Below are 7,548 nucleotides of genomic sequence, written 5' to 3'. Positions count from 1 at the left end.
AATCCGGAGGCGGATCGAGCGTTTCTGGATTTGAAGAGGCGATTCACCAACGCACCGATTCTCTCTCAACCGGACACGGCCCGTCAGTTCGTCGTTGAAGTGGGACGCGTCTGATGTGGGAGTTGGCGCTATCCTGTCGCAAGCGATGCTCCACGGACAGTAAACTCCATCCCTGCGCCTACTACTCGTCGCCTTTCGCCTGCAGAGAGGAATTACGATGTGGGTAACCGGGAGCTTCTCGCGGTGAAACTGGCCTTGGAGGAGTGGCGCCACTGGTTGGAGGGGGCGGAGCAACCGTTTATTGTCTGGACTGACCACAAGAACCTTGCTTACGTGCAATCGGCTAAACGCTCTCAACTCCCGTCAGGCCAGGTGGGCGTTGTTTTTCGGACGATTCAAGTTTGCCCTGACGTTCCGACCGGGATCTAAGAACGGCAAGGCGGACGCCTTGTCCCGGATGTTCTCCAAGACGGAGGAGAGTGGGTCCAAGACCGAGACTATTCTCCCCCGGAACTGCGTCGTAGGAGCAGTGATGTGGAAGATTGAGGAGGAGGTGCTGGCGGCCCTTCGGACTCAGCCCGGTCCCGGTAACGGTCCACCCGGTCGGTTGTTTGTGCCTGAGTCGGTTCGTCCTGCTGTCCTCAAATGGTCCCACGCCAGCAAGATGGCTTGTCACCCCGGCGTGGCTCGGACTATGGCGTTTCTTCGCAGACGCTTTTTGGTGGCCTGCCATGGCCGAGGATACTCGGGGTTTTGTTGCTGCCTGTCCAGTGTGTGCGCAGAATAAGAGTACCAATCGGCCCAGCTCTGGACTACTTCACCCCCTTCCTATTCCCCGGCGTCCATGGTCGCATCTGGCCCTGGACTTCGTCACTGGGTTGCCCGCTTCTGAGGGGAACACGGTCGTTCTGACTATCGTGGACAGATTCAGCAAGTTCGCCCACTTTGTGCCTATTGCCAAGCTTCCCTCTGCCTCGGAGACGTCCGAGATCCTGGTTAGGGAGGTTTTCAGGGTCCACGGTTTGCCCAGTGATATCGTTTCCGACCGTGGCCCTCAGTTTACCTCTGCTGTCTGGAAGTCCTTCTGTTTGGCCATTGGAGCTACAGTCAGTCTCACATCTGGTTTTCACCCCCAATCCAATGGTCAGGCGGAGAGAGCCAACCAGAAGATGGAATCCACGCTACGCTGTCTGGTCTCTTCTAACCCCACCTCCTGGGCCTCTCAGTTGCCTTGGGTTGAGTATGCCCACAATACTCTCCCTACATCTGCCACTGGGATGTCTCCCCTTCCAGTGCCTGTATGGCTACCAACCTCCCCTGTTCCCTTCTCAGGAGAAGGAGCTATCAGTGCCTTCTGTTCAGGCTCATATTCGTCGTTGCCACCGGACCTGGCATCGGGCCAGAAAGGCACTCCTTAGAGGTTCGGATCGGTATCAGCTCCAGGCGAATCGTCGCGGATCCCCGCTCCCACCTATACCATCGGAGATAGGGTTTGGTTGGCCACACGGGATCTTCCGTTACGGACTGAGTCTAGGAAGTTGTTACCGAAGTTCATTGGTCCGTTTGTGGTGGAGAAGGTGATCAATCCGGTGGCAGTTCGACTCAAACTACCGAGGACGCTCAGAGTCCATCCCACCTTTCATGTCTCCTGCCTCAAGCCTGTCTTCCTCAGTCCTCTGTTGCCTCCTCCGCCTCCTCCTCCTCCTCCTCGGATGATCGGAGGTGGTCCTGCCTACACGGTGCGTCGCATCATGGATTCCAGACGGCGGGGCCGGGGTTTCCAGTATCTCGTGGACTGGGAGGGGTATGGTCCTGAAGAGAGGAGCTGGATTCCGCGGCGACAGGTCCTAGATGCTGACCTCATCAGGGACTTTACCGCCTCCATCCTGGCGCTCCGGGGGTCCGCCCGGTGGCGTTTCGCGGAGGGGGGGGTACTGTAACGATCCCGGCAGTCTGAGTCGGGTCCTGTCTGTGGACTAGTGTTTTGTGTTCGTAGTCTCCAGTTTCCCGAGGGTTCGGGAACGCTCCGGGGAGCTCTCTGGTTTTCCGCACCTGCATCCCGTCAGCAATCTGCACACCTGGCCCTCATCATCACCCCTTTTTAGGCTCTGGCCAAACATCCAGTTCCTGCCGGATCGTTAGCCATGAACAGTAGGTGTTCTGTGTATCAGTGTAGAGCTTTCTAGCGTGAGTTTTGTTATTTTGTTCTTTGTTGAGTTTTTGTGTTCTTACCTCCGTTTTTGTTCCACCTGCAGTCACACGTCCGGAACCTTCACCCCACCTCTGCCTGATGGTCGGCGGCTGCCGAGCCATCACTGGACCCAGTACTGCACCCCCAACTACTCAACCACGCCGCCCGCTCTGTCCCTGGATTATTCTGCACCTTTTTGTCGTATCTAATAAACCCTCACCTTCGTTCAACTCTCCTTGTCCTGGTCTGCTTTTGGGTTCTGGCTGAGGGAACTGTGACATCTTTGGTCTTGGCCATAGTGGAGTTTGGAGTGTGACTGTTTGAGGTTGTGGACAGGTGTCTTTTATACTGATAACAAGTTCAAACAGGTGCCATTAATACAGGTAACGAGTGGAGGACAGAGGAGCCTCTTAAAGAAGAAGTTACAGGTCTGTGAGAGCCAGAAATCTTGCTTGTTTGTAGGTGACCAAATACTTATTTTCCACCATAATTTGCAAATAAATTCATTAAAAATCCTACAATGTGATTTTCTGGAATTTTTTTTCTCAATTTGTCTGTCATAGTTGACGTGTACCTATGATGAAAATTACAGGCCTCTCTCATCTTTTTAAGTGGGAGAACTTGCACAATTGGTGGCTGACTAAATACTTTTTTTCCCCACTGTATGATCCCCAGTCAGAGACAACGAGCGACAACTGCCTCTGATTGGGAATCACTCCCGGCCAAACATAGACAGATCAACCTAGATCTACCACATAGAAATACACAAACATAGATCTCAACAGAAAACTCACACCCTGACCCAACCAACAAGAGTTCTCTCGATCAGGGCGTGACAGTACCCCCCCCCCCCCAAAGGTGCGTACTCCGGCCGCACCAACCTGACTCATTAGGGGAGGGTCCGGGTGGGCATTCAGCCTCGGAGGCGGATCCGGCTCCAGGCATGACGACCTCCCCCTCTCTGCTTCCCTGTTGCGCCCCTGGTCTGGTCCTCGGCGCGATGCTTCCCCTCTCCTTCCTCCCACGATGCACCAAGCCCGGTCTGGACCCTGGTGTGGGAGACCCCGACCCTGGAGAGGGGCTGACTTCTGGGTCTGGAGTGGAGCCGCTGACCGGAGCTGAACTGGACCCCGGTGGAGCGGACTGCTCTGGCTCCGGATTGGAGCCGCTGACCGGAGCTGGACTGGGCACCGGTGGAGCGGACTGCTCTGGCTCCGGAGTGGAGCCGCTGACCGGAGCTGGACTGGGCACCGGTGGAGTGGACTGCTCTGGCTCCGGAGTGGAACAGCTGACCGGAGCTGAACTGGACCCCGGTGGAGCGGACTTCTCTAGCACTGGAGTGGAACCGCTGACCGGAGCTGGACTTGGAACACGCACCACTGGTCTGGTGCGAGGAGCAGGCACGGGTCGTGCGGTACTGGAGACATGCACCACTGGTTTGGTGCGAGGAGCAGGCACCGGCCGTGCCAGTCTGGATACACACACCACTTGTTTGGTGCGAGGAGCTTACACGGGCCGTACCGGACTGGATACACGCACCACTGGTTTGGTGCGAGGAGCTGACATGGGCCGTACCGGACTGGATACGCGCACCACTGGTTTGGTGCGGGGAGCAGGTACGGGGCGTACCGGGCTGGCGACAGGCACCACTGGTTTGGTGCGAGGAGCAGGCACGGGGCGTACCGGACTGGCAACAGGCACCACTGGTTTGGTGCGAGGAGCAGGCACGGGGCGTACCGGACTGGCAACAGGCACCACTGGTTTGGTGCGAGGAGCAGGCACAGGGCGTACCGGACTGGCAACAGGCACCACTGGTTTGGTGCGAGGAGCAGGCACGGGGCGTACCGGGCTGGCAACAGGCACCACTGGTTTGGTGCGAGGAGCAGGCACGGGCGTACCGGACTGGCAACAGGCACCACTGGTTTGGTGCGAGGAGCAGGCACGGGGCTTACCGGGCTGGCAACAGGCACCACTGGTTTGGTGCGAGAGCAGGGGCGGGCGTACCGGGCTGGCAACAGGCACCACTGGTTTGGTGCGAGGAGCAGGCACGGGGCGTACGGACTGGCAACAGGCACCACTGGTTTGGTGAGAGGAGCAGGCACGGGCGTACCGGACTGGCAACAGGCACCACTGGTTTGGTGCGAGGAGCAGGCACGGGCGTACCGGACTGGCAACAGGCACCACTGGTTTGGTGCGAGGAGCAGGCACGGGGCGTACCGGGCTGGCAACAGGCACCACTGGTTTGGTGCGAGGAGCAGGCACGGGGCGTACCGGGCTGGCAACAGGCACCACTGGTTTGGTGCGAGGAGCAGGCACGGGGCGTACCGGGCTGGCAACAGGCACCACTGGTTTGGTGCGAGGAGCAGGCACGGGGCGTACCGGGCTGGCAACAGGCACCACTGGTTTGGTGCGAGGAGCAGGCACGGGGCGTACCGGGCTGGCAACAGGCACCACTGGTTTGGTGCGAGGAGCAGGCACGGGCGTACCGGGCTGGCAACAGGCACCACTGGTTTGGTGCGAGGAGCAGGCACGGGGCGTACCGGGCTGGCAACAGGCACCACTGGTTTGGTACGAGGAGCAGGCACGGGGCGTACCGGGCTGGCAACAGGCACCACTGGTTTGGTGCGAGGAGCAGGCACGGGGCGTACCGGACTGTGGAGGCGCACTGCAGGTCTGGAGCGTAGAGCTGGCACAACCCGTCCTGGCTGGATGCCCACTTCCGCACAGTACGTGCGTGGCGTTAGCACAGGACGCACTGGGCTGTGCACGCGCACTGGAGACACAGTACGTAGAACCGGCGCAGGATATGCTGGACCGAGGAGGCTTACTGGAGACCAGGAGCGTTGAGCCGGCACAACCCGTCCTGGCTGGATGCCCATTTTCGCACGGCATGTGCATGGCGCTAGCACAGGACGCACTGGACTGTGCCGGCGCACTGGCGACACAGTGCGTATCTCCGCATAACACGGAGCCTGCACGGTCACCCGCTTCCTAGCGTGAGTACGGGGAGTTGGCTCTGCTCTGAACCCTGGCTCCGCCAACCACCCCATGTGCCCCCCCCAAACATTTTCTTGGGGCTGCTTCTCGGGCTTTCTTCGTGACCGAGTCCTTTTGAGTCGCCGTTTCTCCTCTCCTGCCTGGGCTTCCTCCTTCGCCCAGGGTCCTCTACCAGCCAATATCTCCTCCCAAGTCCAAAATGACTTCCCCACCTGTGTCCAGGGTGTCTGCTGCTCCTGGGCACGCTGCTTGGTCCGATCGTTGAGAGACGGGTCAGACCAAGGTGCAGCGTGGTATGCGTACATATTTATTAATGACGATAAACACTTGACAAAACAACAAAAGCAACGTAACGTGAAGCTCAAACAATGGCTACACACTAACAAGCCAAACACGAGTCAAGATCCCACCACTAAGGTAGGCAACCAGGCTACTTAAGTATGATCCCCAGTCAGAGACAACGAGCGACAGCTGCCTCTGATTGGGAATCACACCCGGCTCAAACATAGACAGATCAACCTAGATCTACCACATAGAAATATGCTAACATAGATCTCAACAGAAAACTCACACCCTGACCCAACCAACAAGAGTTATCTCGATCAGGGCGTGACAGTCCTAGAAATCAACAATTCTACAGAGATATCGCAAACAAATAAACAAACAAACAAGAATACAGAATCCATCTGTTCCAATCGTTCCATTCAGTTCTGAGTTCCATTTGTCTCCCATGGTGCAGATAAACTTCCTGAAGTTCCTCAGTCTTATGACATTACGGTCCGGTCCTACCCTTGTTTTTGTTGTTGTTGTGCTTCCACCCCAGGCAGCCGTCACACCCTGTGTGTGGTGAGTCATCACTACCTCCACAGTAACTGCTGCTCCCTGGAGCTGTGTCTGGCCATGCTGCATCTGCTGGTGGAGCACAGAGACATCCTCTTCCTGGTCTCCTGGAGGACACCCCCCCCCCCCACCCCCCGCCTGGCCTGTGTGGTCTAGGGTTAGACACAGTGCCCTCTCCTCCATCTCCTGTCTTCTCTCTACTGTTCTATCTTTTCAATAAAACAACTATTAAATACATGTATAAGAGAGATCATGTATGTGTGTGTAGCTGAGGTAGTTCTAGACAGGCTGGTCAAGACCAGGTACGTACTGTATGGGGAACAGAGGTAGTTCTAGACAGGCTGGTCAAGACCAGGTACGTACTGTATGGGGAACAGAGGTAGTTCTAGACAGGCTGGTCAAGACCAGGTACGTACTGTATGTGGGAACAGAGGTAGTTCTAGACAGGCTGGTCAAGACCAGGTACGTACTGTATGTGGGAACAGAGGTAGTTCTAGACAGGCTGGTCAAGACCAGGTACGTACTGTATGGGGAACAGAGGTAGTTCTAGACAGGCTGGTCAAGACCAGGTACGTACTGTATGGGGAACAGAGGTAGTTCTAGACAGGCTGGTCAAGACCAGGTACGTACTGTATGTGGGAACAGAGGTAGTTCTAGACAGGCTGGTCAAGACCAGGTACGTACTGTATGTGGGAACAGAGGTAGTTCTAGACAGGCTGGTCAAGACCAGGTACGTACTGTATGGGGAACAGAGGTAGTTCTAGACAGGCTGGTCAAGACCAGGTACGTACTGTATGGGGAACAGAGGTAGTTCTAGACAGGCCGGTCAAGACCAGGGTACGTACTGTATGGGGGAACAGAGGTAGTTCTAGACAGGCTGGTCAAGACCAGGTACGTACTGTATGGGGAACAGAGGTAGTTCTAGACAGGCTGGTCAAGACCAGGTACGTACTGTATGGGGAACAGAGGTAGTTCTAGACAGGCTGGTCAAGACCAGGTACGTACTGTATGGGGAACAGAGGTAGTTCTAGACAGGCTGGTCAAGACCAGGTACGTACTGTATGTGGGAACAGAGGTAGTTCTAGACAGGCTGGTCAAGACCAGGTACGTACTGTATGGGGAACAGAGGTAGTTCTAGACAGGCTGGTCAAGACCAGGTACGTACTGTATGTGGGAACAGAGGTAGTTCTAGACAGGCTGGTCAAGACCAGGTACGTACTGTATGTGGGAACAGAGGTAGTTCTAGACAGGCTGGTCAAGACCAGGTACGTACTGTATGGGGAATAGAGGTAGTTCTAGACAGGCTGGTCAAGACCAGGTACGTACTGTATGTGGGAACACTTTGTAGGTATAACACACTGTTGTTGTTCTAAACACTAGGAGCTATCTGGACTGGCCCCGGGACTCAGCCCTGTGGACCAAACTGGCCCCTCCTCAACCACACCCTGGACAGTAGCGCAACACCCAGATATACATATATACATGTATAGTAGTACTGCTAGCTGTATCATAACAGTGAC

Source organism: Coregonus clupeaformis, chromosome 27, assembly GCF_020615455.1.
Source record: "Coregonus clupeaformis isolate EN_2021a chromosome 27, ASM2061545v1, whole genome shotgun sequence".
NCBI lineage: Eukaryota > Metazoa > Chordata > Actinopteri > Salmoniformes > Salmonidae > Coregonus > Coregonus clupeaformis.
This window is presented reverse-complemented; position numbering follows the sequence as displayed.